We start from the raw sequence: 6477 nt of genomic DNA, 5'->3' as shown, positions 1-6477 counted from the left end.
TGATTGCAATGTATAGCCAGCGATACTATAGCAAGTACGAAGGGTATTAATTATGAAAAAGTCACATGAAAGCATTTTTTAATGTTTAACGATAAACGATTTAAAGTACACCAGTTTCGACATTATTAAGGTCTGATTGCAGACGTTCAGAGTCACCAGAACTATTTATAACAGCAAACACTTTTAGATCATCCGCATACAGCAGATATTCCGCAAACGAGAAGCATGAGCCAATGTCGTTTATAAAAAGTATAAACTAGAGAGGTCCTAGAATGCTACCTTGTGGGACTCCTGAGGATGCAATGAAGGGACGGGATATGGTATTATCAACGTCTACGACACAGCGCCTGTTGTATAAGTAATACTTAATCCACATCAAAAAAGTAGAGTGAAAGCCCAAAGCAGCCAGCTTCAATAAAAGTATTCTGTGAGAAACTTTGTCGAATGCCTTCGAGAAGTCAGTATAAATTGTATCAACTTGAAATCTATTCTGAAAAGCAGAAATGTAGTATTCACTAAACACTGTTAGGTTGCTTACAGTTGAGCTATTTGGTACGAAACCGTGTTGGTTGATAGAGATTAAACTTTTAACCGCAAAATACAATTTGTCATTGACAATAATTTCAAAAAGTTTGGACACCGAAGATAGCTTCGAAATCGGTATATAATTGCGAACATCGTTTTTATTGCCGCTCTTAAATATAGGTGAAACCGTTGTCAATTTCCAGTCATCCACAAAAAGACCAGCGGCCAGAGAATTGTTGAAAATGATTGTGAGGGGTATTGCCAAACACAGATAGCTTTTTAGCAAAATGAACGAGAGGCCATCCGAGTCAGTCTTAGTTGACGGCTTAGGTTTCTTTATGCCGTTTATAACATCTGAAACGGATACACGCAGAGACCCGAAGTTAATAGAAAAATCCTTCGTGGAAGGAAAACTTGAATCAGAGAGCAAATCGGATTCAAAGTTGGAGCAAAAAAAATCAGCAAATAAATTAGCGGAATCTACAACACTATTAGCAAATGTGCTATCGTAGAATACATTATTTGGAACTGTCGAAGAAGCCTTTTTAGATTTTATGAAGCCCCAAAAAGCCTTCGAGTTAGAAACTATATTTTTCTCAAAACTTAAAATGTAGTTTCTATACAGAAACTTATTCAAACAGTTGAACTTCTTCAAATAGTATTGAAATTTAGAGTGGTGTACTGGATTCCCAGTTTTTTTGTACAGCTTCCCAAATTTGTTTTTTAGATTCCTCAAATGCATTAACCGCTTGGAATGCCAGGGTGTCTTGTATGGTTTTATTTTTAAAATAGGAACATGCTGCAAGCACAACTCATAAACCTTATTTTTAAAAGATGAATAACATTATGTAACATCTTTGCCACAGAAAGCATCGCACCAATCAATGCTTGACAAAATTTTATTTAAAGTAGATAGGTCACAAGCGCTATAGTTAAATTTTATACCAGCCTCAGGAGCAACGTCGGAAAATTCATAAAATTCCAACTCCAGAGAAAGAGGAACGTGATGTTTATCAGCTTGCGAGATTGGTGTGATGCATTCCGACAAAGTGTAATGAATATTATTAGAAATGAATACTTAATCTAGAATTCTATTTAAACAGTTAGAGAAATGATTAATTTGAACTAATACAGTACTTAAAATATTATCTATAAGGTGAATTTCGGCTGAAGAGTTGACATTAGTGGCCATAAGTGCACCCGTGCTATCAATTCGGGACCAATCAAATGGCATAAATTAAAATCCCCGAGGACACAAAGATGGTTGTCACCAACAATATTTGATGCTAATTAAACAACATTGTCAGCATGTGCAAAGTATAAACCATCTGCACTTTTCGGTGGAATATACGAGGCGTATACATATAATATATCAGACGAACCATGCATACGTACGCAGAGCTGGGCAATGATTGTGCCCGAGTTGGTAAGTGTTACCAATGCGGCGCGGAATTTCCTCCGAACAGCAATAACAACGCCACCACCTTGGAGGCAACCAGTTTTAACAGGATCACGGTCTTTACGAAAAACGTCATAAAGATTAGGATCAAAAATTTCGCTATCAAAGAAGTTATCATTCAGCCAAGATTCAACAAACACGAATATATCATAATCTAGGTCAGAGCTATACTTATATACAGCCGAACATTTGGTACGAAGGCCAGACATATTTTGAAAATGTATTTTTGAGCATTTTTTAGCCGAATTTGATACAGCTACATTATGAGGAGGCCTCCTGGTTCGCACGAAAGGAACGAAAAAGTCGTACTGTCACATTAGCTGACCAGAGTTCTGATTTTATAACAGTGCCAGAAACTGCAACAGGAACGCCAAGCTTGAAATTAACCCATTTAAGGGTTTTTGGCTCAACGCCTTTTTTGACCAATTTGTAGCAAGTTAGTTGACTTTCATCAAGAGCAGCATGTAGGGCAACGTAATCTATGATGTTTTCTTCGGTTACAGTGTGCAAAAATGATGATAAATGAAACCATTCAATTCGCCTCACGGCGTCACGTCGCACAACATCCAAATCTGAATTTAAGCTTGAACCAACAACAATTTTTTGCATTTGTTTATTTTGCGTGATCGCCTTATTTGACTGAGTGTTCTTCTTCTTATTTTTGTTTCTGCGTTTGTCCACAGTGATCCACTCAGAATTGCCTTCTGACGTACATAGATGCTTCCACTGGGATGACGTCAGCAGTATCATTATTATCATAAGCAGATACAAAAACATTGCTATTATTATTGTCAACGTAGCTAATGGTAGCATCAGTTATAGCAGGTTGAGACTTAGCATTCATTATTGAGAAACTCCCGTTGCATTTTCTTTGGGTATTGTTCGTAGAATTAACTAAATTATTACTATATTGACTATTATTGTCAGTTTGAGCAGTTACGGAAGCACTGAAACACGAATTATTATTGGTCGGGCCAACAACAACCTCATTGGTAGCATTTGAACTAGCTACACGAGAATCTTTTATCAACGATTTCTCAGCATCAGCATTATCCAACTCATCACAAGAGCAAAAGCGCGAATCTAACAAGGGCAGATTTGATTTAATGAGGGCAAAGTCAGCTCTCAATTCGTTGATGCCTTTAGCAACAACACTGCCACTGTCACCAACCAATTTTTCCTCAGAGAGCAATTCTGCATGCAAGTCATTGAACTGAGCACGGAGACATTTGCATTCATGGAGTGTCAAATCAAGCAAAGATGAACACTTAGCATTATAAGCTTTTAATTCAGCAAACTCACTCAAAAGTGATTTAAAATCTAACTCGATAGCACCACCACTGCATGTTTTGTCAAATGAGCCATTGTCAGCGATCGAATGAGTATAATTTCCGGACATTGTATTTATCGAGAAAGGGGGCGAGCGAAGGGAGTTACGACGCGCCCTCTCACAAGTTGCACAATAGAAAGCAATGCTTGATTTACTTAGGTAGTCAAGATCAGTAGGAAGAACATTAACACAGGAAATATGAAAAAATTCACTGCAGCTAGCACATTGGATCTTAGGTTGATTGCGGTCAACCCTCTGCCCACAACTACAAAGCATTTTAATGATAAAACAAAACGAATGGAGATAAAAGTTTCTCTCTCGCACAGATGATATAAAAAAAATAATAAAATCTTTAAAACTTTAATGCGAGCACTTAGCAAACACGTCCGAACAGCGCGACGGTCCGATATGATTGTACTCTGCATAATGTAAGTCCAAGTTGTTGATAAGGAATGAAAAGTTGGTTCCTTTAATTGTTTGAGGGTGAAATTGTTATTTATTCATGTTATGTTAATGAGTATAATTAGAGTTTTTATCTGATTTTAATTTCAATGTGAAAGAATTGATATTTGAGAAAAATATTTCGTTAAAATTTAATTTTTAAAAATCTCTATAGATTTTTTAAAATTGTAGAAGTTTGTTTGATTTTTAAAAATCAAAGTTATTTCTTTTTTTGTAGTGTACTTTGTTACTTTCGAATTGAATATGAATTTATTTGTATTGCGGAGTTTTTATGTCTGTTGTTGTAAAATATCGTATATGTGTAGATTATACATATTCTTGAATATAAACTGGAGAAGAAGTGTACATAATTCAAATGTACTCAAACTATAATTTAGAAAAATTAATTACATTTTTGTATATATTTAATAATTTTATCAATAATTTGTATTAAAATATAAATTGAATATTTTGTTTGTAAATTGTTTCAACGAAAGATTTAGACAACGAACTTTTATTGAAAAAATATGTACTATTTAAAAAAAAAAATTAAATTTGGAACAAAATAGCTCACACAAATTGAGGGTAGATAGATACTGGAGTTCAAAACATAAATTTATATTTGGCTTGAATGTTGTTATTTTGAATAGAAGAAACTTATAGTTTAGTGTAAACAGCCAACAATTTAATGCCAAATATTTAAATCAGCTAATATGCTACCCTGTAACAAAAGTAGTATAAATGTTCATCAACACATAAAAAGGGGAGATTGGCAACTCTGTTCGTGTGAAGTATTGTTTTAAAGGGAGCGCGCAAATAATTAAAAATTTTTATCATTTCTGTCGATAATTTAAGATAAACTTTCAAAAGTATCAAAATATCTAGCAACTCCCAAAGTGTGGAGCACGGAGTGCAGCTGAAACTCATCACTTGTAGTGAATTTAATGAGAATCAGAAGTATATTTGTCATAATACAATAGGGGGACTCATGTAACCGTATAAATGCCTTATAAAGTGTGTAAACGTATAAATTTATCTAGTGCGTAAACGAGCTGTCAAATTTTATATGAAAAACCATTTACACAATTTGTATAAATTTACGCGCACATTTCATTGTGTAAACGCGGTAAACTCAAAGGAATGCAACCTTGCAGACATTACAGCCGGCATTTTCATCAGAAATCTCCAACATCAGCAAGTAAAGGCGTTTTAGTTTTGATTTTTCACTTAATCTTGGTATTTTTTAATTTGTATAACAATCAAAAAAATTTTTTTGGCAATAATACAGCTGAAAAACAATCAAGTTTATCAATTGTATTACTAGGTGCGTTCATATAACCGCGTGTGTAAATGGATATAATTTTACACCTTATAAGTTTATATGCTATCATGAGTCCCCCTAATAACAACAGTGGTACAACAAAAAAAGTTTAATATAATATAGCTACCAACAACTGAAAATCTCCCGCCAATTTCTGTGCTGAAAGCTTTCAGTAATTCAACATTCGTATTCGCGCCATCTATCTGTTGATAGCCTAAAATTAAATTATACCATCTACGCCTGTACTGCCACCTGGTTCCAACTCATCTATTTTTCGGAGTATTTTTTTGGAACACCATGTCTCAAAATTCTGGAAAGCGTCGTGGCGAGACCTTGGGCAATGAAGCTGAAATAATTAAAAAGGCTCCTCGTCTAAGCGATTCATCTCCTAACCTCATCCGTACAATCGACCAACGACTGATAAAGTACAATGACTCGTTGTCCAATAAAATAATGGAAGCAGAAAAGCGTATGATGGAGTTTACATGCAGAAAACTGGAAGATAAGTTTGAAGGCCTGAAGAAGGAGTTAAACGAGTTAAGTTGTAGAATTAATCGCATGGAGGGTATGTTTGAGAGGATTGGGCACCTCGAAAATGAAATAGCCACACTAAAACAGAGAGTATGTATGCAGGAAAACTTTATATCTACAAAAGATTTTTCACCACCTCTGCTTCACGCTAAACTTACAGCCACCCCCCTAAAAAGTGTTTTTCGGCCGAAACGTAAACTACCCCACGGTACGGTCGATCCGGCCGTTATCATTAAATTTTACACACCCGCGGACCGAAATACGCTGTTGAAAACGATTGCGAGCTTCAGGCGCCACAACAACACCAAAGGGCTGCGACTCGTGCATGTGGGAATAAATTCCAATGAGCCTATCTTTGTTAATGCATCGCTGACCAAAAACAACTATGATATCTTCAAGGCTGCGATCCATCTAAAGAAGAGGAAAAAGGTTTCATCGGTCTTCACAATGCGGGGTATGGTGCATATAAAGCGAAAAATCAGCGACCGACCCGAAGCAGTCCCCAGCCTGAGTTTCCTCGACAGTCTCGACGCGGAAAACAATACTTCCTTTCGTGAAGACGACACGCCGGTTGCGAACAACGCCCTGGAGGGCCACCAAAGGCTTAACTAACAGGCTCCTGCTAATAAATATTTCTCTTTGCTCTCTTCTAATCTATTCCTTCCCTGTCTTTTTCTCCACCTACAACATCTCAAAATCTTTAATTATGTTGTTAGCCAAATTCAGTGTAAATCATTCACTTAATTATTTTTATAATGTTAGTCTTCGATAGTGAGTCCCGCAGTTCCAAAGACTGTCTATCTGCTTTGTTGCGCAAAGCCTTTATAAAAAGCTTGACGAGTTGAGGTTTCTGTCAGAAGGCTCCGATAT

The sequence above is a fragment of the Eurosta solidaginis genome, chromosome 4, assembly GCF_040869045.1.
Source record: "Eurosta solidaginis isolate ZX-2024a chromosome 4, ASM4086904v1, whole genome shotgun sequence".
Lineage (NCBI taxonomy): Eukaryota > Metazoa > Arthropoda > Insecta > Diptera > Tephritidae > Eurosta > Eurosta solidaginis.
This window is presented reverse-complemented; position numbering follows the sequence as displayed.